General features: G+C 48.9%; 1 pseudogene; it reads left to right on the forward strand.

Moving 5' to 3' along the window:
* Window positions 1-1,711: 1,711 nt before the first annotated feature.
* Window positions 1,712-24,706, forward strand: LOC119405467 (QRFP-like peptide receptor; annotated as a pseudogene).
* The last annotated feature ends 443 nt before the right edge of the window (window positions 24,707-25,149 follow it).

Consider the following 25,149-nt stretch of genomic DNA (forward strand, 5'->3'; position numbering starts at 1 on the left):
CAGGTCGTCGTTTGCGTAGGCCTTCCATCGCTTCCGGGTCTTCTCGCAGCCGCCGTTGCCTTTCCCGTTCCCTAGTGTTGGGCTAACTGTTGCCTTCTTCATTTTTATTGGACCAGTGGCGAGTAGTGGGACTTACCCAATTTCTGTTGCACGTACCCGTTTATGGCGATGATAGTTTTCTGATAGGCCGCACGAATTTCTGCAGCATATACCCCTTCGTTGGGCTAACTGTTGTCTTGTTCATTTTAGTGAACCAGTGGTGAGTAGTGGGATTCACCCAATTTGTACGCGGCTAATGAGGTGCGCTTCAGCAGCGCCACGAAACACGAAGTTGACGAAAGGAATACACTAGAGAACACGAACGCCGACGTGCCAGTGCCACTACCAGGCACTTAAGTCAAGGATGAGGGTCGCCTCCATTTTTTTTTTATTTTCTTCAGTAAAACACCGAGCAAGTCTACTCAAGGTACACTCCAGGGTACGGCGATGCTGCTGTAATCGGAAACAACGGCACAAGAGGTGATGAATAGGCTGTTCGCATTTGTAGTTAGTTCACATGGATGAAATATAGTTATAGAGAGAGACATACCAGAGATAAAGGCAATGTTAATGAAGTACACACGAAAAGCGAGCGTTAAGAAAGGCTATTTAAAAAAAAAGAAAGAAGAAAACGGACAATGGTCATTTTTACTCGATTACGAGAAGACGAACTCGGACGCGCTCATCCAGAAGGATCGGACAGTGACGTATTATCTCGCGAAGAAAGCGGGGCTCCAAACTTTTTGCAGTTCAGCCGAGCTCGAACCACGGGTTGTCTCAACGACTGGGAACCGAAGAAGTCAGGCGCAGGCGCTCGCCAACCATTGTGAACGCGACTAGGACACAATGGCGGCCTCTAGAGTAACGAGGCGGAAGGGGTGCCTCTTTATATCAACCGACTTTTGTTGCTGTTCGCTGCTGTTTCAATGAACAACCATCCTGGGACTCCCTTCTCAGCAGGCATCGTGGCTCTTTTTGTCTCTTTAAAAGCTCACCCCCATATAAGACGTCGTGAATTCCTCTCTCGAGATAACGTAAAGAAACCGCCCGCGCCGCGGAAATTGTAGTTAGCGTAATAATTCCACTTCTGAAACGAGCATGAAGACTTCATTGCTGAACCGAGCCAAGCCGCTTTTACGCTTTGTTTCTTGCCTCCAAGAATTATTTTATGTATGGCACACTTTGCACTCAATAAGCTGATGCTGAAGCCCAGAGCGGACGCTGTCGAGCTTCTGCACGAAAGAGTGCGGCCGCTTGGTGGGCTTCAAAGTTTGTCGTGCAGCGCCCTGTTCTTTCACTCGTATGATATGCAGTTTTTTTTTAACACGAAAGTGTTTTATGCCGGGGTCCACCAAGACTTTCATGACGTATTTCCATCACGGAAATACGTCAGCAAAATGAACGCGATCAGATGGCAAAAAAAATTTACATGAAGAAGTTCCGTTTTCTCTTTTTTATTTATCACAGAGTGCTTGATCGTTAACTGCGAAATAAAAAATTATTAACACCGCATTTCCTTCTCACGCTCCATTTTTTCTCTCTCATCTTTCTATTCCGCTTTCCTATTCCCCCTCTCGCAGGTAATGTAACGTCGTTCCTTCCTCTTTGACAGCAGCCACGTCTCTTGCATAACGGAGAAGGAAGGCAGTTGCGAATGATATCCACGCCACTAATGTCTCCGGATGGAAGTAACGCATCGGCGGGCCTCTCGCTGATCTCTGACGAAGACGACCTCCCCGAGGATACGACTAAGAGGAGTCGGCGTGGCGCTTCGAGCCCGCCGACCTCATCCCAACGGCCATCGCGTACGGGGCGAAGCTGTGGTTGGGTCTAGTGGGCAACCTGCTCATAACGTATGCTGTCGGGCTAGTTGGTGCATAGCTGGTTGGGAAATCGTTGGCGGAAAACAAGAACGAGGACGAAGAAGTAACACGGACAAGCGCACATCCAGAGGTGATGAATGGGCTGACTAGTGCGCTTGTCCATGTTATTTCTTCGTCCGCGTTCTTGTTTTGCGCCAACTATTTTCTAACCAACCTGTTCATAGTGTACACCACGCACGTACCCAGGATTTTTTTCGGGAGGAGGGGGGGGGGGTGCAAGGTTTAATTTTCGAAAGAAAGTCTTTCCATGGCAAAACGAAAAAAAAGTTGCCCGGGTATATAGAAGGCTGGACGAATTTCGGGGGGGGGGGGTAGGGGAGGGGGCCGGACACCCCTGGAACCCCCTTGCCTACGTGCCATGGTGTACACGGTGGCGCTGTTCCCGCGCATGCGCTCCATATCGGATCTCTTTCTCGCGTCGCTGGCGTCGACGGACCTACTGATTGTGCTGGTGTGCATGCCCGTCAAGTTCGGCCAGCTGTTCTCGTACACGTGGATCCTGGGCGAGCTGGGATGCAAGCTGCTCCTCTACGTTCAGCACGTCTCCTTAATCTTCTCAGTGCTCAATCTCAGCTTCCTCCGCATCGAAAGGTAAGAAAGAGTCGATCGATGTTCGTTCCATTAGTTTGCGCACGGACACTAGGCGACAGAACTAAGCCTTTATTGAACCTATTAAGAAGAACGTATTGCACTAGGACACATACAACGTACATAAATGCCGTGGTTTAACGTGGTTAAGCTTGTCGAGCGATAGCAGCAAATATACCGCGGTAAGCATGCCGCGGCGGTGTCCCGCGCATTGGGGCCCCCGCGCGGAACACCGGCGGGGGTGCCGACAGAAGCCACTGTTTTAAATGTACTCGGAAGTCAACAAGTTAGGCATAGTGCGAACAAATGGGAAGAAAAACTAAGAAACGTCTAGACAGGCAGGTGAAGTTTGTTGGCCCTTGAACGATAAGTTCGCTAAATTCATATTCGTCGCCCGCAATTTTTCTATGAACTTCGCTATTGAGCAAACGAAAATAACAGACTTTTGCGATCAAAAGGCACTGGTAGGGCGCTTAGAGACATCGCTCGTACAGCTTTGTGGAGATTAGGGCTAGCGAGTGCTACACACAACATAGAAATACACGAGAAAAAGCGCAGCGCGCTCCCTCACCGGCAGCTGTCGTAAACAGGACGCCCGTTTATCGGCAGGCAGCCGTCGGAAGCAACACTGTCTGAGTTCTAACGCATTATCCAAAATCTTCTGGAAACAGTGTACGCGCGGAGACCCACCATGATTATCTTTTTTGTCATTTCATGAAAGCGCACCTCACCCCACACTCCTGCGCAACTTCAATGTATTTAATTGCCTCTGTCATGTATTGTGAGTGGCGCAGATACTCCGAACTAAGGCATCACCGTCTAGTAGTGAGCGGCGGCCATCATCAGGGTGGGCGGTCGACAGCTGCGTTGGCTTGACGCTCAGTTATAGCCACGTCGCGAACTTGCAGAACTTGAACAATACAAGCAAACAAAGATTCACCTACTCTCAATAGCCCGTACGTCGCACTTCGTTATATCGGCCAGCAAACCTTCGAAAGTTTCTGCAAAGTTCGTTCCTCGCTGTGCCACCGAATCAGTAAAAGAAAACGTTTTGTTTATCCTGCTCCAACGTGTGTTGGCAGACCACATGCCTTGAATAAGGGCATGGACGATAATGAATATGAACTTATACAACCATGAGTAACGAGTGCGAATGCTAAAAATTAAATACAGGGAACCTTGATTATGGCAATGTAAAATACATACACTTCGGTGACAAATTTTCGAGCAATGTAGCGATTCTTTTTCTACGTTATTACTCGTTGTGCTTCGACACCCTTCCTATAAACGTTCCCCGCACATCATCAATGGCACTGCCCCGATCGAGCGTAGTGGATGATAAGAAAAGAAAATACAATCTATAGCCAAATGAATCCATACATTATTCCACATAAAAAGAGTTCAGGTAAAGAGAAAGTACTAATCGTTCTTAACTGCAAATCGATATTCCACACTTTCTAAACTCGTGTTTGGCTGTCTGAATTCTGTAACATAAGAGCAACTGTTGTTTTGTAAAGCACGCGGAAGAAATGCGAACCAAATACGGGGGCTCGCTAATGCTCGCTAACACACTTCAAACAATACAGCACTGGGCTATCCTAAAGGATCAAAACACAGATAATAATCTCGAATGGAAAAAAATGAATTCAATGCAGGTTGATCAATAAGAACATTCGCAAACCATAGAAAAACGAGAGCACAGAATCGCTTCAAAAAGTTTCGTATAATTCTGCCTTCATTTTGAGTGCCAACAGAAATCACCTACCCGTTTGCTTTCTGGCACAGTTTTACCCGAACTGCAGTATGGGGATTGTTTTACAGTGCTTTGAAGCACGACCAATTCTGCCTCGCCTGTCAGTTTATTTTCCAATGCGAATGTTCTGAGTTGTAGCGTAAAGGGTTGAACTATATCCACACGTGCTGAGGTCAACAAGTGCCTCAGCGCTCAATGCCCATGCAACACGACATACACGCGTGGAAGCCTCAAATAATATTGAACGAGAATGACATGTAATCGTTCTAAGGCCATTCAGAAAGAAATGAATTGAGTCAAAACGTGTGCGCCGATACAACGCGGTGTTTCACCCTTTTCACTCCCGCTGTACCTGTGGACCTTCAGTAAAGCCAGGAGAGCGATCATCCTCATCTAGTTGGCGACCTTCCTCGCGGCACTGCCCATCATTCGTGCAGATAAGTACGGCGAAAGCAGATAGTTACGCATTCTTGTGAAATCAGCACTAGCTTCCTCGCGTAAACGCGAGGTAAGGTCGGCCTTTTCAGGATATCCTCCAACAGAGGCACGGGTACAACAGAGGCACAGATGCACAGAGAACAGTCCTGTGTTCTTCAGAAGTCTCCGTTCTATTTAGCGATTCACCATCATGAAGAGGCACAGGAGCGGCGCCAAGGGGGCATGGAACAGCGACACCCCCCCGCCATAGGCGTGCGCAGGGTTCTGCTTTAGGGGGGGCGAAGGTTCATCGCAGCGCCCCCCCCCCTTGTAAGTCTATGGACGAGACAGATTTTGCGCCCCCCCTCCCTCTTAGGTGACTATAGGGGGTCAATGTATGGGGCAGATTTTGCGCCCCCCTCTTAGGCTATTAAGGGGGGCGGCCGCCCCCCTGCCCCCCCTGTGCGCACGCCTATGCCCCCCGCCCCTTTTGCCCCCCAATAGCGAACACAGTCAAAATACAATGCATAAATTTCACTCATCCTTGCTTTATCCACGCTGGTTCAGTGAAACTTTCTGAAACCTGCTATGTTAATACCTTGGGTTCCTGGAACCCAATTCAAGCAATTTTTACGGATAAACAATTACGTAGGCTCAAGCAGACGCCGTCAAAATCTATGAAGTCACGGCTAGCTGCTGTGGGAACATCGAGGAGGCGTCGCCGCCTGTATCTTCCTTTTTTGTGCGCGTTTTCTCGCTTACCAAGCGCCCTCTCGCCGTAAGCGTGGTGCTTTCGGTATTGTTAAATTGTAATTTACTAATACGATGAGAGCCGCTTTCTTCTTTACTGTCGCTTGAAGCCTCCAACTTCTGGCCTCCATCTTTCCCGCTACTCATGTTTTGTTTGCGTCATCTATGACGTAGCTCATAATGTGTCTTAGATTACGTTTTTGACTAACATATACCATGACAAGTCTGTAATCACACAGCCTTCATTTTTCTCTGTCTCCCCTTATCACTTTTATTCACAGACGTTAAGGCAATCACTTGTTGCACCAATCACAATACCGATTTCCATCTCTCTCTCTTTCTTTTATTGGCTCCTCTTTACGTTCTCCACGTTGAATATATGTTGCCGGAGACTCAATTCAAACGCGCGCAAGAAAGCATGGGTTTCGGCGACGTTTTAATAATCTGAAAGTGCTCACGAGAGTTTCCGACAAAATGAAAAGTTTCGTCACTGGATCTCAGCTTTCAGGCATTCCGCGACTTTTGAGTTCATGAGTTGAGCAATGTCTAAGTGAGCGGCCGTTATGAAAGTGATTGTTCTCATTGTTTATTACTTTACTTAATCCTACATGATTGCAAAGACGCTGATTGAACATGGGTGATGGAACCGACCCTAGGGAGGAGCGTCTTTCACTATTACATGGCTTTAGCAATAGCTAGAGGGCAGTCCCTGACAGGATAACAAAAAGAAACACTCGTCTTTAACGTTTTGCAAACTTTCTAGTAATTCTTGAATGAACTCACGAATCTCTTCTGACGTCGGCATGGAGCAACGCTTTCGAATAATGACATTTTGTATTTATTCTTCGTAAAAACAGTCATTCGTGTCTGAAATTTGAAATAACAGTAATGGATTCGGCACTGACTGTAGGTTCGCAGGACGGCACATGATATTTCAAGGGCAGAGATCAGTTATTTGATGCACATTCGATATGTCATACGCTTGTATTTTTGAATTAGTTATGTGACGAGAAACCACAGGGCATAGGCGTGCACACGTGGAAGGGGGGTTGACAAACGCCCCCACCCCAACTTCTTTCGCCTAAGGGAGGGCCCGAAGTCTGTCCCGAATGTTTACTAAGTCGGACCTGTGCCGTCATTGTTTTAGGAGCAGTGTTCTGGCCACGTAGGATTTAAGTGCATAGCACATTAGGGGCCTGGCTTCTCGTCCATCCATACATCTGATGTGACGTGATCACGCTCGTAATCAAGTGGTGAATACAGGTCTAGACCAAGGCTAGCGATGCTCAAAACGGGGTTAAAATAACCGAAGAAGGTCTAAAATAATATAATCAACAGAAATAACCAAAAAGTAATCGCAATAATTAACTTAATATTGCTAAAAACGCTTCGGAAACATGCTGGTCATACCCGCGCCGCCCAAGAGAGCGTGCCACCGCCTCGCCATTCACGCGATTACGAACTCGTGCGAGAGATCCTTCATAGACAGAGACTAACAATAGCGCAGCGGAAATCGCTGGGTGCCCGTGCTACGCATTTCCCTAGGTTTCACAGTGGTGTGTAGCTGCATTTAGCGCAGGATTTTGACCTATACCAATCGCTACACGAGAACTACATTGCCGGCAGATGTGATTTGTAGCGTTTTATTGCGGCAGCAATTATATGGACAGTCTCGACTGGGGTTTGCCATTGCCGTCGTCGTCGCCGTCGCCGCCATGTCCTTCCCGTATGAAGTCCAAATTGATAAGATCCACCCGTGCGTCGTATGTTCTACCGCGGGTAAAAGTGCGCGAGCGGGGGCGACGAGCGCGGCCGAAACAGAGATCAAACGAGCCGGCTCATTTCCGTCGCTCGGAGGGTGCGTGCGATAACATCACCCCGCTCGGGAGGCTTGCCGTCGAAGCAGACAGGAAACGCCTCGCCCGTCTTTAACGACCATGAAAAGACGCATGCACCCTCCGTCGCTCGGAGGGGGGAGGGGGGGAGTTGTCGCGCGCGAGCAGCACCGTTGAACTTTGAATCTAAGGGCACGGTCGCGCACGCTATCTCGACAGCCATCACAGCGGGCGGCTCGTATACCCTTCTGTGTGCTGCGCTCTCAACGCGAAGTGACTATGCGGAGAGCATCTCTCCCTGGAGCGGCCGTACTCTCTTACACCAGCGTTTTGTAGTTACGCGACATCGTATACAAAAACAGTTAGCTGCCAGCCTCACTTCGCCTAACACTACAATTTGTTGCTATCGCATTCATCATTTAGCCCTTGCGTTGAAACTGCGACTTTTAAAGGCGACACAGTAAATACGATGATACGAATCTCGCGGGGTTACCAAAAATATTCGTATCATTCGCAATTCGTATCACCTGAAAACATGGGAAATTAGTATGCGACAAAAGAAAGTTGGCATACGTTTTGATTTAGTGTTTCTCAGGGCCGCAGCGACGTCATGAACAGCTCTGAATGACGGCCAGTAACGTTTTTAGACGTCAACGATCATACTTGTACTCGTAAATATACGGTGCATGCGCGCGTGTCTAATTATTGAACCAGATGTGTTTTGCCCCGTGATCGCTAGTAGCCCCTTCCCAATCTTACTACGCTTTTCTGCATGATAAATAGAGTACTGCGGCGAAAGTGACTTAAGAAGCGCTTTGCACACGATAGATAGAGGCCAAGCTCCTTCGCCAAGACCGTCCGCTTCGTCTCTTGGAGCCTTCATTCACGTTTCATGGGACTTCATGACGGAGCCGCAGCCCAAGTTTCAGTCTTGTTTCTCAAAACTTCTGATTGCGGGAACTTGGATTGCATCGACGCGGCAGGAACGTGTTAACACAGTACAAAGACGCTGCTGCCTCTAGCACAGGAGCACGCGTCAACGCGTCGAAAAAAAAAGCGTGACGTCAACGTCATCTGTAATGTAAACGCGAAGGCGCATAAAGGCCTCCAAAATTCGCGCGCTCTATCTCGGAGGCTACGACGCACCGTTGATGGTAGCGCAGCGCGCATGCCCGCGCCCGCGCGTGACTGACGCTTCTTCCGCGACAGCGCGGGCAGCACCTGTTCGTACCTGTGCCCCAGCGTACGTTCGTATCAAACGTCGCGTTGTGCAAATCGGTTCGCAACAACCGTACTCCAATCCATTGCAGGCTAATGGGCCTTGGCCGGGACCACAGAAAAATTCGTACGAGCCGTGATCGTATCACCGAGGTTTTACTGTAGTAGGGAGTTTTAGCTTGTAACGCATACTTCTTTAGGTTACCGTTACCGGATTACGTTTACCGTTTTGCCGGAACTCGACTTTAGCAAAGTTTTTTAGCTGCCCAAACGTAAACCTTTACGTACGTACGTACGTAAACCTTTACGTTTGCGCAAACCACTAAATAGTGATGATAACTACATTTAATTGAGATAATATTGAATTACGCTGCGGCAAAATCATAAGAGAAGTTTTTAGCGTGTGCAGTATCCCGGTAGAAGCGAAGGGGTGTAACAATATCAGGTTACCGGGAGATGGTGTCGACATCTTGTGACGCTTCTCGCAACCACAATCATGGACACGTTTGTTTTCGCTTAGTGTTCGTGAGGAGAAAAAATGATTAAAAAGGCAACTCATTCGTAGAAATGCCGCTGCAAGGCATTTACATTGGCAGTATAATGCTCGATGTTTCTGCAATAACGATTTTGTGCTCGCCTGGTACAACTTGGCCCCGCTAGATGGCGCCACCTATTCAGCCTGTCAGAGTCTTTAGGCCTCTCACGTTTGCGGATTCGGTATTCTACGTCGCTCTAGCCTCGGTAATCCGGCTGAAATAAGGTGATCGTAAGTGGCGCTTGCACTTCGGCTTATTTTGACTCGGCGGCTGGAGTCTCTGCAAAGCGGATATCGCGAGTAGCCACGAACGAAGGTGGATTTGCGAGATAGGGCCGTAAACGTAAAGCCTATCCGGCGAGTAGTTAACGTTCCGTAAAACTTTACGTTCCGTAAAGGTTCGCGCATGCGCAGATTCCATCCGGTATCCGGTAACACGGTAACGTAATGAAGTATACGTTACAAGCTAAAACTCCCTAGTCCTTCTTGGGGAACATAAACGCAGAAATTTTGGTCTTTCTGTTTGTCTGTCTGTCACCCGATTCAGCCACTCGGCCAAAGTTTAACCACTTGCGGAAGGCCCAGTCACCTTGAACTGGTACGGCCATTCATGCATGTGAACATTGTCGATCAAAAAGCAAAGGCATATCTGAGGCGCAACCAAGGAGGTTTTTTTTAAACCTCCTTGGGCGCAACATCACCACATAAATATTAGGTGGTGTGTTCCTTTACTAGAAAATACGTAGATAAGTAATTCTAAAGACCCTAATGTTTCTTAGGCTGCGCTGAAAATGCTAGTGTTCCTTATAGCTGCGCTGAAAATGCGACGCTATGAGCCAGATGCGGCGGTTCAACATAGAGGAGGAGGGCTCCTGTAGTACGGCCGCCAGAAGACTATCGGCTTTCGACGACATTTGCAGCGAAGCATGCAGATACGTGGCCAATTTTCTTCCGCTTTTAGGGGCGAAGCTCCTTAAGGTGACACCCGTTCGTCCCTCGTAGTCGTAGTAGTCGTAGTGCGTAACCAGTCGTAACGCTAGTACCAGATCTTGACCTCCAAGGTGGTGCCGGTGGGAGATTTTTCCTGTGCGTTGTTGAACAATAAAAAATTTCGCAGCGTGCGCGTTAACTAAAAGCCGAATTCTTCTGTCTCTCATTCCCCATTAGCAGCCATTGGCATGTTCCAGTAGGAAACGTTAGTAGAAGTAGAAGTGTAAGTGTTAGCTAAAAGCCGACTTCTTCGGTCTCTTATTCCCATTAGCAGCCATTGTTTACCTCCAAGGTAGTGCCTGGTGAGATTTCTCCTGTGCGTGAATAAACAATAAAAATTTTGTTCAAAACGCCGTTGATTGATGAAATAAACCAACGAAAGACGCCAGATGTTTTCTAAAAGCAAAACGAAAGAACGCCAGATGTTTCTAAAGCAAAACGAAAAGACGCCAGCTGCTTAACGAAAGACGCCAGATGTTTTCTAAAGCAATGGTTTTCTAAACAATGAAAACTCACAGCGTACATGTAAAATTAAAGTGAGCTGCAAGTCGTCATAACTCTCATCGAACCTTTAGTATAAACGCGCCCGATCTCACGTCGGTGATGATGTACTGGGCAGAATTCACGGAAAATTCACGGTTTACCGATGAACCTCCGCAGCTTCGCCCACTCATCATCATTCAGTCCGTGGATATGCTGTGATTTTTTTTCTTTTTCGCTCGAGCGGTCGTGTACAACCTCGGCCGCTCGATTACAAAAAAAAATTCACAGCATATCCACGGAGTGAATGATGATGAGTGGGCGAAGCTGCGGAGGTTCATCGGTAAACCGTGAATCTTCCGTGAATTCTGCCCAGTACATCATCACCGACGTGAGATCGGGTGCGTTTATACTAAAGGTTCGATGAGAGCTATGACGACTTGCAGCTCACTTTAATTTTACATGTACGCTGTGAATTTTCATTGTTTAGAAAACCATTGCTTTAGAAAACTTCTGGCGTCTTTCGTTAAGCAGCTGGCGTCTTTTCGTTTTGCTTTAGAAACATCTGGCGTTCTTTCGTTTTGCTTTCAGAAAACATCTGGCGTCTTTCGTTGGTTTATTTCATCAATCAACGGCGTTCTGAACAAAATTTTTGTTGTTTAATCACGCACAGGAGAAATCTCACCAGGCACTACCTTGGAGGTAAACAATGGCTGCTAATGGGAATGAGAGACAGAAGAAGTCGGCTTTTAGCTAACACTTACACTTCTACTTCTACTAATGTTTCCTACTGGAACATGACAATGGCTGCTAATGGGGAATGAGAGACAGAAGAAGTCGGCTTTTAGTTAACGCGCACGCTGCGAATTTTTTATTGTTAAACAACGCACAGGGAAAATCTCCCACCGGCACCACCTTGGAGGTCAAGATCTGGTACTAGCGTTACGACTGGTTACGCACTACTACGACTACGAGGGACGAACGGGTGCCGCCTTAAGGAGCTTCGCCCCTAAAAAGGATGCGGCCCGTTGCGTGCTCAGAAAACAGCGTGAGCTGCCTACTTATTGCCGCCGTGGCGCCACAACCATGGTCGCACTAAAGTGGTTCAAGAATGCACGAGTTTTGTGTGGAGGGTTTGCTTGAGGAGCCTCGAACCATAGGCAAACATTATTTGGGATCATGTTATCAACACTTCTCCAGATGCACTATTTTCTTCGGAAACAACGATATCTTATATTATCATAAGGACATTTAACGCCATTCAGTGTCACATAGAAATTCGTGGTACCTGACGTTCACATCCTTTACTGTCGTTCAAGGAAGGAAAAAAGGAATACAAAAAGGAGAAGGCAGGGAGGTTAACCAGACAGCAGTCCGGTTGGCTACCCTACGCCGGGGGAAAGGGAAGGGGGAGAGTGGAAAGATGGGAGAGATAGAGAGAGAGAGGGGGAGCGAAAAAAAAGGAAACGATCAATAAATACACTTACACGTATATGGCAGTGGCACTGTACAATAGTCACAAGCGTTCACAAAGGTCCGTAGTCCTTAAAAAGCACAAAAGTGCTTCAAATGCCTTGTGGGCCGACGAGCGATGGGACGGTGCTCCAACAGCATCTGCACGGAGCGGCCGATCGTGTCCAAGGCACCACGAAACGCAGCGGCTCCTCCGCATGCCCATATTTGGCGGGATACAACGTTTTGCGTAAGCCACAGCCCAGTTTTCTTTACTTTTTGTCTCTTTCTTGTTTAAAATACCGTTGACGCAATTTTTAATACAGCAGACTACAGAGCTCGACGGACGTAGCAATGGAGCCGTTCTAAAGCATGTGTTCCTAGCATGTGGATTCACAATACCACTCTACATACTCAAGCCGTGAGAGCTATTTCTTTGACTTTATGGTTATTTTGATATGCAGTAAATCATCCTGCAAACATCCCAGCGGAAGTCGCATAGCTAAAAGCCCAAGTCTTTTATAAGAATATCAATGACGAAAAAACGTGGAACGTGGAATTAGTGACTATGTCTCTGGTGCGCCTTACGCGATGGAACTGGAACGATGGACGGCAAGTCGGCGACACGAAAGGCGACACGGCTTCCGTGCCCTCGACGAGTTGCCGTGCTCCCTTCAGGCTATGTGGCTGGTAACGGAGACCAATGAGCTTGGATATTCGTTAATGGAGAAGATGTGATGCTTGCTCGGTCATTTCTAGACCCGTGTTGAAGACTGCTCGATAGGCCGTAGTAGTAATAAAGTGCGCCAAATGTTATTAAGGCGAAAGCCTTAGATGCGCATCAAACGTGATGATAAACCGTCGGCGTCAACACGAGTGATGCAAGAAAAAAAATGCCAGGCCTGCTCTGAAACCGCAGCACAGTCACAGCGAAAGCTGGAAGAGCGGCGTTTCTAGAGCCTGTTAAGCTCTCTTGGGGCTTGTTTGGTAACAGGTGTCTCAGCTCGCGACTGCTTCTGCGCAGAGCTGAAAGACGGAGCGATCAAGGCGACGGTGAGTTAAGGCAAATTTATATACATATATACAGAGGCTTTACATATTCGGCGCTGGGGCCGACAGCTTATAGGGCTCGCACAGCGGTGCGACGACGACCCGGCACTTCTTCGTTCGCTGTCTCCCGTCTCTCCGCGCAGCTTGGTTCTTTTATAGCCCTGGCCGACCCCTTGCATCAGCCAGTAGTGCGAAGCCTCCAATCAGGAACCGCCGTTGGTCGCTGGCTCGAACCGGATCCGCGGGGAGGAGGGCTTGCCGCACGTAGCGAGAGATTTCCGTCGGTTGCGTCAGGCGCAGCGCCGGAGTTGCCGGGGATTGCGTAAGGCTCCCGCCTCGTTGCATCAGCTGGTGTTGACGCTGGGTGCGTCAGCCTCATCGCCGGAGTTGCCGGGGATTGCGTAAGACTCCCGCTTCGTTGCATCAGCGGGTGTTGACGCTGGTTGCGTCAGACGTTTTACCAGCTTGAATTCCTTGTCGAAGCAAGGAAGTTTGGGTTGGGAGCCCTGGCATAACAGCACCCCCGCCGCCAGACAACGCGCCGGAAAGACGAGCTGCTTCCACGTGGCTCGGATGCCGGGCGCGCTCGTTCGCCAGGTCCATCCAGGTTCACCTCCAGGGCCATGGGGACATTCGGCTCCACGCTTCGTTCCGTGAACAGATCCCAGTCGCCAGGCCGGATCCCGGCTCCAGTGGCTTGTCGCCAAGATGTGTCGACTTGCTTTGCTCGTCTCTTCTGACGATCTTTCGTATCAGCACTTGTTGATCGTTCTGCAACTTGTCAGGAACGGTCCGACAACAGACAACACACGACATAAGCAAGTGCCCTCGGTCACCCGACAGAACACCAGACATAAATAGAATAATATATTCCTAACTACGTTTCTGTCGAAATTTTGTTCCCTCTATATCAAGAGGCACATGTGGGACACCAAAACTCTTAAAAGTAGGGGTGTGCGAATATCAAATTTTTCGAATACGAATCGAATACGAATATCCACCTTCGAATATCGAATCGAATATCGAATATCAAAGGAAAAATGCCTCCACAGTAACAATACTTTATTTAACATGTAGCTATTTCAAAAAAAGAAACATTACCAGCCTGACTGGCAACATAACATACACTGCTATCTCCAGAACACAATGTCCAGGCTAGCACAATGCACATCACAACAGAAGCAAATATCACGGCACAATGAAACTAATGACTAGATGTTATCATGAAGAAATATGACTTGCTACACATGATCAGGCAGCAGGCGCTCCCTTGTAACAGACACAACACCCCCCCCCCCTGCCACTGAAAATGCACGCTCGCTTGTAACAGAAGTGACTGGTATAGGGAGTTACATGGGGCAAAACTTTGCCAGAGTGGGGTATCTGAAGGTGCCTACAGTCCGCCACCAGTCACGTAGGTCACTGTCTTTCTTCAGAAGTGGTCCCGCATAGTGAACGAGCGGTAGTACGGCACGTTACGGCCGCATAATATTGAAAATGTACGGTTACATGATCGCCAACAGCGCTGCACGCCGGAGATGCACCAGCAAAGAATCATACCTATTGGGCCGCTCGTCGCAGGCAGATATCGTGCCTCCGTGTACTTACCATCTCTTGGAATCCAGTCAGTTACCCTTAATGACCACCGGTTATCCTGCCGACGTGCTACGTGACCGGCCCATATCCGGCGTGAGGGGGAGACAGAAAATTAGGTGGGTAGATGAGATTAAGAAGTTTGCAGGTATACCGTGGCAGCAGAAAGCACAGGACCGGGTTGATTGGCGGAACATGGGAGAGGCCTTTGCCCTGCAGTGGGCGTAGACAGGCTGATGATGATGATGATGTACTTACCATGTTTATCGCCCCTCTCGGCAACGTTTTTAGCGATACTAACGTAGCAGAAGTGTGGAAGACGAGTTATTTTATGCATGATAATCGAATTGCATATTCGAATTTTTCGAATATTCGAAGTTATCGAATATTCGAAACTTTTCGAATACACGATTTTCGAATCGAATACGAATATTTCGAATGTAATATTCGACGAATATTCGATACTTTCGAATATTCGCACACCCCTACTTAAAAGCAGAACTCAAAATATTACACGTGTAACAAACGCAATGAAACAGAATTCAAAATAATGTTGGCCCCTTGAGATCACTCAGGACGGAAGCGCTCAGCTGAGGCCGCAATGAGGACAAAATTTTGCCCCAATTTGCCTGCGAAAAACCGAAAGGATAGCCGAAGACGGCACTGATTAGAACGCGCGACTCAATGCGTCTGCGTTCGCGTTTAGCTTTCCTTTCTTGTAACGAACGTTCAAGTTGTGCTGTTGGAGTATCATGCTCCACCTCAGTAACCGGCCGCTTTTGGACGACATGTTATTCAACCAGGTTAGAGGACAGTGGTCCGTTTCGACCACAAACTTGGAACCGGAGACATAACAGGCCAGCTTTTGAACGGCCCACACGAGGCAGGCACATTCCTTTTCAGAGGTACTATATGCCTCTTCCCTGCAACTCAGTTTTCGGCTTAAATACAAAACTGGTCTTTCGTGACCAGTGTCATCTTCCTGGCACAATATAGCTCCCATTCCGCGATCACTCGCGTCGCACTGAATGATAAAGCCCTTGGAAAAGTCGGGTGCCATGAGAACGGGTTTTTCGCTTAAGGCTTGTTTAAGCTTGCAAAACGCATTCTCTTTCTCCGAGTCCCATGTCACTTTAACTGGCTCCGACTTTCGAAGTGCGTCAGTTAGAGGGCTGGCAATGGTAGAGTAGTTTTGCACATAATGCTGATAGTATCCCGCTAGCCCTAAGAAAGCCCTTATCTCAGACTTGGTGGTTGGTCGTGGGTAGTTCACGACGGCGGCTACCTTGATCTCTGAAGGTCGACGCTGGTCACGCCCCACAACGTGTCCCAGGTAAGACACCTCGCCGCATCCTAGGTGACATTTAGCAGGTTTCGCTGTAAGACCCGCTTCTTTCAACTTGTTCAGCACGACTCGTAAATGTTCGACATGTTCGTCCCAGCTGTTCGAGAAGACGGCAACATCGTCGAGATATGGCAATGCGAACTCGGACAGGCCATTAAGAACGCGGTCCATTAGACCCGAAAAGCAATAAGGCGCATTTTTCAGTCCGAAACTCAGCATAAGTGGACGATACGTTCCGAATGGAGAAACGAACGCGGCGTAGCGGCTAGCACGCTCGGTAAGAGGGACCTGCCAATAACCTCGCACGAGGTCTAGCGTGGAAATGTAGTTTGACTTTGACCCTGTTTCCACCCTTTCCTCTAGATTTGGTATCGGATAGGTCTGGTCTCGAGTTATGGCGTTAAGGCGCCGATAATCGATGCATGGCCTAGGATCCTTTCCCGGCACTTGAACCAATATTAGAGGAGATGTATAGTCACTCTCGCCCGGTATTATGACTCCCACCTCAAGCATTCTATCGATTTCCTCTTTCATGATCTGCTTCTGCACAGGGGAACATCGATATGGCTTACTACGGATTGGTTCCTCACATGTTAGCTCGATGTCGTGCTTAATAACCGTCGTTTTTCCGGGACGGCTGGAAAACACGTCTTTAAACTCAGAAACAATCCTTCTCAAGTCCTCCTTCTGGACTTGACTTAACCTTGGCTCCAGGTTCAACTGTTCCAACATCACCTCTGAACCCCTTTCGCTGACATCGCTAGAAGTCAGAATTTCTGCTCCTTCCTCCTCTGAAGCATTCAACAGCAGATTTACGACCGCCTGACGTTGAACGTACGGTTTCATCAAGTTGCTGTGATAAATTTTGTTAGACCGCTTTCCTAATTTCACTTCGTAGTTGGTATCGGAAAGCTTCGATATTACTGTAGCGGGCCCCTCCCAATGAACCTCAAGCTTGTTCTTCTTGGAAGGCCGCAGCAACATTACCTGACTTCCCACTTCGAAGGTACGTTTTTTTGCTGATTTGTCGTAGTATTCTTTCGACAATACTTGCGCTGCCTTCATGTGGCTCTCCACAAGATCTTTTGTTTTTCCGAGCCTCTGAAGGAGGTCGAGAACATAAGCAACTACACTCGGGTCCTCATCATATCCCTCCCAGGATTCGCGCAGCATTCGCAAAGGTGTTCTTAAGCTCCGGCCATATACAAGCTCTGCGGGACCAAAGCCAGTGCTCTCATGAGCAGCAGACCTCAAAGCAAACATAGCGGGAGGAATACATGCTTCCCAGTCGCATTTGTGCTCATAACAAAGAGCTCTCAGTATACGTTTCCGAACTGAATGCATACGCTCTACCGGATTAGATTGTGGGTGATGGACCGAACTGTGCACCACCTTGATTCCACATTTATCCAAAAAGGTAGAGGTAAGGCAACTGGTGAAGACGCTGCCATTGTCGCATTGAATTTCAGAAGGAAATCCGACACGCGCGAATATCGAGAGCAGAGCGTCCACGACGTGTGGAGAATTGAGCTCCCTAAGAGGTACCGCTTCTGGAAATTTCGTTGCTACACAGAGGGCAGTCAGGATGTATCGACAACCTTGCCTTGACTCCGGCAATGGCCCAACAATGTCGATAACCAGGCGCCGAAAAGGTTCTGTTATAACTGGCACAAGCTTCATGGGAGCCTTCCACTTGTCTGTGGATTTCCCCACCCTCTGACAAGTGTCGCAAGAGCGCACAAAGTCTTCGGTATCTTTCCAGCATTTCGGCCAGTAAAACTCAAGGGAAATCCTAGCCTTGGTCTTCTTCAAGCCGAGATGCCCTGCCCACGCGTTTTCGTGCGCAAGTTCCAATAGCTGGCGACGATACTTATGCGGTATCAAGAGTTGCTCATACCTGCGACCTTGTACATCTGTGTAGCTACGATACAATAGCCCAGATTTCTCATAAAAAGAAACATTCTTTTTCTTTACTCCCAATTTTACGCTTTCCATTAGTGCTTTTATCGAGATGTATTCACGCTGCTCTCGAATGAGCGTCGCTCGATCAACTCTCGACAGCTCACACCAACTTTCAGCTACAGGCTTGAGCGTATTGCCCGCCTCGCCCAACGGCGCCACTTCGGTTTCTCCGCCGACGGAAACGACGCTACCCGCTTCAGCCGCAGGCGGCTCGAGTAACCCACCCCGAGAGTTTTCTGTCCGAGGCTCGCTCGACTCGCTGCCAAGGTCACGCAGCTCGGCCGCTTTTGCCGGTGGTGGTGTACTACATGGAACGAGATCAAGTTCCTGTGAAAGCTTCCGTGCTTGCGATCGCGTGAGGGCCATGTACGCAACGCTGGGAAAGAACGATTTACCCTGCTCTTTGAGAAGCTGCTCCGAGTTGTTCGAAAAAAGATAAGGAAAACAATCTGGGAGAGCAGCAGACACAGCCGCTTCGGTGTGAAGCTTACCGAAAGAGCCTCCAATGATCACCGTAGCGATCGGTAAGCAAGTGCTCTGCTCCTCGGCAACCTGCCTGATCCATGCGCATTCTCCTGTCAAGTCGTTCGGAGACACTAATGAAGGGTGGACAACGTCCATAGTTGCCGCTGAGTCTCGAAGTGCTCGACACGTTTTCCCATTGACACTAATCTCCTGAATATACGGTTCTAACAACCGCATGTTCTTTTCTGATTCACGGATCGTTGCGAAAGCGACCTTTTGTTTACAATTTACCGCGATGTGCCCTTCTTTTTTGCAATTGTAACAGATTAGCGGCTTCCGTGACTCAAACGCCCGTGTAGCATCAGTGCGCTCTTTGGGAAGCTCACTCGATTTCTGCGCTTCCGTTTGCCCTTCCCTCACAGTCTCCTTCGTAAAAGACGGGTCTCTTCTAAAATTACGGTGCGGAGCATGTTTCCGGTCATCAGGTTTTTTTGAAAAGCCCTCTTTTCTCTCAGCTTTTTCAACACGCACGGCCCTACTGTGCAAGTTTCTACGAGTGTAGTACTCTTCAGCTAACTCTGCTGCCTTGTTTAGCTGTACTTCTCCAAGCTTATCCTGCAGCCAAAGCTTGACATCATCTTCGATACAGCGGTAGAATTGCTCCAATGCTATGCACTCTACCACTTTATCGCGATCGTCATAGACATCTTCGCCCTTGAGCCATTCAATTAAATCGGCTTTAAGACGAAACGCGAAGTCAACGTGTGACTCATTCCCCCTTTTTGCATACCGGAACCTTTGCCGGAAAGCCTCGGGTGACAATTTATATCTTCTCAACAGGGCCTCCTTAACCTCGTCATAGCTCTCAAACGCCTCCCTCGACAAGCACGTTATCACGTCGGATACTTCTCCGGGAAGTAGAGCTAACAGGTTCTGTGCCCAAAGAGACCGCTCGATGCCATTTCTATCGCAGACGTGTTCGAACTTTACGAGATACTTCGCCATGTCCTCGCCCACTACGAACGGTGGCAGTTGGTCCCGAATTCTATGTCCACTAGCCTGAACCGTCGCCGAAGCTACGCTAGGCGCTTGCGAACACTGACGGAGCGCCAATTCTATTCTTTTCATCTCGAGGCGCTCTTCGCGTTCCTCGCGCTCGCGGCGTTCTTGCCTTTCGGCTTCCTCGCGCTCGCGAAGTTCTCGTCTTTCGGCCTCTTCACGCTCACGAATTTCTCGTCTTTCGGCCTCCTCGCGGCGTTCTTTGATATCCGCCCAGGCCTCATCGACTTCCTCAGCCGTTACTCCCTCCTTCTGCATGATCTCAAGGATCGCTTGCTTTCGTTTCGCACGGCCCAGAGTAAGGCCGAGTTCTTCACAAATTTCGATGAGTTCCTTCACTTTAAGGTTCTCCATCGTTCACACTAGCCTCTTGCTATTTGCCCTCGTTAGAATCTACTTGCCGTATCCCCTATAAGTCTACTAGAAAGACACGCAAGCAATTCTCAACCTGCCGTGTTTACACCCTCCGCGTTAACTTTGGTTTCAAAGCGCTCCGACTTGGCTCGAAACAATCAAAGCTCACTCCAATGCTTCACACAACCTTCTCTAAACTACGATAACCTGTGCTAGAGAAGTCTGGTGAACTGAAGGGAAAACATCAGGCACTCACCGCATCGAGATAGCTGACGCCGGCCGATCCCGCAGCTGCCATCCACTGTTGGGTAACAGGTGTCTCAGCTCGCGACTGCTTCTGCGCAGAGCTGAAAGACGGAGCGATCAAGGCGACGGTGAGTTAAGGCAAATTTATATACATATATACAGAGGCTTTACATATTCGGCGCTGGGGCCGACAGCTTATAGTGCTTATAGGGCTCGCACAGCGGTGCGACGACGACCCGGCACTTCTTCGTTCGCTGTCTCCCGTCTCTCCGCGCAGCTTGGTTCTTTTATAGCCCTGGCCGACCCCTTGCATCAGCCAGTAGTGCGAAGCCTCCAATCAGGAACCGCCGTTGGTCGCTGGCTCGAACCGGATCCGCGGGGAGGAGGGCTTGCCGCACGTAGCGGGAGAGATTTCCGTCGGTTGCGTCAGGCGCAGCGCCGGAGTTGCCGGGAATTGCGTAAGGCTCCCGCCTCGTTGCATCAGCTGGTGTTGACGCTGGTTGCGTCAGCCTCATCGCCGGAGTTGCCGGGGATTGCGTAAGACTCCCGCTTCGTTGCATCAGCGGGTGTTGACGCTGGTTGCGTCAGACGTTTTACCAGCTTGAATTCCTTGTCGAAGCAAGGAAGTTTGGGTTGGGAGCCCTGGCATAACAGGCTACAATACAAGTACACTAGAAAGGTACCCACTGAGCCATAAATCACAATTTTTGTGAAGTTAGGAAGCACCTACTAAGCTATTATTCGTCATTCTGCGGAGAAGCGAGGCACCAGCTACACGTCTGTAAGGCATTATGTGCACTTTGTTGACGCGACGACTGATGACGATGAAGAATTATGGCTCAGCACTTTGTAATGGGTTGGAATCTTTAAACGGCCCACCAGTTGTGTTTTTTGCATTGGGTGACGCCCGATCGCTATTTCCCTCTCCCGTCATGCTGTATAACATACGTTGACGTGGGAGAAAGACGGGGGGGGGGGGCGTAGAACTTTACTGAGACCCCGAGGAAATGGATCATGCGCTTATGGGCTTCCTTGGCAACCAATACAAGTGCACTTGCGAGGAACCCGCTATAAATCATTGTAATTTTACTGAGACCCCGAGGAAGTGGATCATGCTCTTATGGGCTTCCTTGGCAACCAATTCAAGTGCACTTGCGAGGAACCCATTACGCTATAAATCATTGTAGTTTTTGAGAAGTAGGGCAGCAGGCACTGTGCCATTTTTCGTCAATCTACGGAGAGCGTTGGTGCCTGCTAAACCCATGTGAGGCATTTTGCGCACTTTGTTGATGCTGTGCCTGATGACGATGAAGAATTATGGCAGAGTCCTTTGTAATGGGTTGGAAGCATTCAACAACCTACTCGTTGCGCAATTCGCATTGTGTGACGCCTGGGTACAGAATTCGGGTTGTGCGACGCTTGGTGCTTATTTTACTCTTCTACCACGCTATATTGTATATGCTAATGTGGTTCCTTCTCGGCATGAAGCCTGTATAGGACCTTTTTGCAAAGCAGTTTCAAGCACCGGCATGGCTCAGAGGTTGAATGCTGGGCTCCCACGCAGAGAACCCAGGTTCGAACCTCGTTCCATCCTGGCATTTTTTTCTTATTTCGAGCGATACTCGTTACGGACACCGGCGGCGGCGGCGGCGGACAACTACGGCGCCAAAAACGGCCGGTGAAATGACCTCATAACAGCTTTCACTGTAAAAAATTCATCACGCGATGACGCCACCGTATGACGCCACAGAGCGACAAAATGTGTGACGTCATCACGACATCGATGGCATGAGGTGACGTCATCAATTGACGTCGCCGTTTGGTCGAAGGTGGACCGGCACTGCAAAACCTATGGAGGTGCTGAGAGCTTGCAGTGATCCCGGAGGCCGCGCAAAACCGCGTAAGGTGCAGAAATCTTTCGGGAAGGGGGGGAGGAGGACACAATCGACTGAGAACAAAAGGAAGAGGAGATAGCCTTCGCCTTTCAGTTTCAGTTTATTGATACAAGTCCAAGGTACAAGAATTGGTTAGAGATGTTATGCAGACGAAGTTCCCAAATGCAAATGAGTCATCCTTGATTCGTCTTAGGCGAATGCGGAAGAGACCACGTGAATTTTCGAGGATAATGGCAGCCGAAGACCCCTGATGTTGCATTCAAAGAAATGTTTACCTCGCAAACTTGCGCCAGGAAAGCCAGGATCTTAAGGCAGGCCCTTGTGAAAAGCACATTATACCTCCATTTTTATTTTTTTTAATTCATCGTGATATTGTGATGCAGGTTAACTCTTGTACTCGCTTAACCGAGGCTGGGGGGGAAGGGTGCTAAGGTGAACCTTTGCCGTCCCCCTTTTAACCTAATGGGGAATCCTGCGTATGCCATGCCGCAGGCAATAATAATTACGCCCGTTTCGATGGTCTCTTATCATTATAGATCGAATAAAACTCAGTCCTGTTCCGTACAGTCCTAATCATCTTCGCTCTACTTAAAGGGGTCATGAAGCAACCCTTGGGCTTGTTGAAAAAACACATCCTGCGGAAAGCTGACATGGCTATGAACTGCTCAGCCAAATATTGCAGTCGTGCGCGCCGCTTAAAGGCTACAAGCGGAGCGCGAAGTTGCTGTTTTCACAGGCGCCCTCTTTTCAAACAGAGGCCGGTTCTCACTCTCGTCGGAGGGGGGGGGGGGGGGGGGGGGAGGGCGTCTGCCGGGGTTGACGTCACAGATTTGTTTCTCCGAATCGCAAAGGACATAGCATCTTCATTGGTCGATAGTCGACATAAATCGAGAGCGGCGTTCGGATCAGATGCGCTTCTTTCCACGGGGTGCCGCCACTTTCCCGCGCCGCACTCCTTAGCCTGCTAACCTTACACGGCAGCCACACTCGAGCACGCAAATCACAGCGGGAGAGCGATCGCGTTTCACGACGCGCGCTGGAGTAACTTATTTTCCCTGTGACATCACTCCCTGTGTAGCTTCCAGTGCGCTCGTCGGGACGAGAAAAGAGAAAAAGCGCTGAGAGCGTGCGCCAAACCCCCGTAACTCCGCTCGTTCTTGAAGGATTCGAGAAAATTTTGCAGCAATCGATTCGGAAGGCAGTAAACTCCGATACAAAGGTGATTAGATCATTACTTAGAAAGGTGGTTGATGGCTCCTTGAATAATATTTTATGTAATACCTAACATAAAGACATACTAGCTTTATTCAAATTTCCGGGTGTTATATGGCAAAACCGTGATGCGACTTTGAGGCACACCGCACTGGGAGGAATCGCGGATTAATTTTCAGCACCTGTGGTTCACTAACGTGCGCTTAAATCTAACTACACGAGTGCTCGTGCGTTTCGCCCTTAGCGAAGTGCGGCCGCTGCGGCCTGGATACGAACCCTTGTGCGTTGCAGTGGAATGCCATAGCCGCTAAGCCGCCACAGATGTAGACAGAAATAGCTAGGAAGCTTTAGTTAATAAAAAGAAAACGTGTTTTTAATATAACCATGTACATATAACTAAGATGTTCCTGTGAGCCAAGCCAATGAAGTTGAACGTGTTCCATACTAGAGCCACTCTGCGCATTTTGCTTACTTGCAAGTGTTTCACTTTGCACTGAGACCTGCTCAAACCGCGTTGCTCGGGTCTCATTCGTTCTTTCTGTCCACGTGTGTTCATGCGCCGAAATCCATTGATACGTCGTACCAACAAGTCCAAACAACTACAGCACTGCAAAGTGCTCACTCAAGTATTCGCGGTCCTCGCATGTATAGCCTATGCGATGCCCAGCTCCCATGCCGTGAATACCTTGAGCTGATCTATAGAGACTTCAGTGAATAGCTGTGGTATCACTGCGCACTTTACTCTTCGCGTTCTCACCTTTCTTTCCTGCTTTCATACGCCTTAACCTGCTTCTCGTTGTGCAGGGTGGGGTAGCAAACCTGACGCCCGTCTGGTTGACGTCACTGAATTTTCTCTTTCACGTCTCCCTCTCGGCTCTGACACCCAATGGAGGGTCACACCACGACGGTAGATGAAAAATTATTTTTCACAGGGCGAGTGCGAAAACCCGCACCCCATTTTCTCACAAGCCATCCTTCCTCTTCTGTTTTTGTTGGGGCGAACATACGAAGCATACAAATACACGCGCTATGGTAGGCAGTTGATGCCTAACGAAGACGAGACCATGACTTGGCCAAACTTTGGCTTCAGCGACACCTACTGTTCAAGAGATGCGAAATTCGTGAACATGTGGTGTCGCTAGAGCGGACGTTTCGACAATCAGACATGTCTTCTTCAACGTTGTATAGCCTTGAAGAAAACAAACGCGCTTGTCGAAGCATCTGCTCCAGCGACACGCCGTGTTCAAGAATATTTCATATTCTTTCCCTGCACTTCTGCCTCGTGACGGTAAACGTGAGATAGAACGCAACACTACATGACCAGCTTAAGCCGGCGATAGTTGTTACGGCCCATTCTCATTTGCCGCTGCATGTACAGGTTGACGTGGAGATGGGCCTGCGTCGGCGAGCCTACTGGTGCATGCGTGACGAGGCCAGCCTCGGAGCGTGGTGCTCTTTCGAGATCTACATGCTCATATTGGTGCTCTGCATACCGACCCTGGTGATGGGATACGCGTACGCCAAGATCTGCGCCCAACTATGGATGGTGGTGCGCGAGAGGGCACATCTCACGTCTGGCTCGTAAGTACATTGAGTGCGAAAGCCATTGCGAATGTGCGACGCTCGAACCCACTGTAGGAACTGTTGGGCCTTTAGAAAAAGTACTCTGATGTAGACGCAAATGGCACGTGTGTTGATGACCTGAGATTTGAAAGACGCATTGCGCTGGGTAGCTACACCATTGTCCTCGATTTGTTCTAGAAAAAAAGAGGCACTTTCTAACGCGTCGCGAGGAGTGGACGATCGGCCGCTTTGCGTACATTTGCAGCTGGAAGGCCATCCGCATCGCTCGTCAGCACGCGAAGCAGTGAATAGACTTTCGTGCTTCTTGAGGTCGACGGTTCCTCCTCAAGGTTCCTCCACAAGGCAGACTGTCCTTCCTCAAGGTAGAAAGGGAGGAAACAGAGAGGCAGAAGGCAGGGAGTACAACCAGAGAAACATCTAGTTGTTGCCTAGGCTACGCTGACA

This window comes from Rhipicephalus sanguineus, chromosome 9 (genome assembly GCF_013339695.2).
Source record: "Rhipicephalus sanguineus isolate Rsan-2018 chromosome 9, BIME_Rsan_1.4, whole genome shotgun sequence".
Lineage (NCBI taxonomy): Eukaryota > Metazoa > Arthropoda > Arachnida > Ixodida > Ixodidae > Rhipicephalus > Rhipicephalus sanguineus.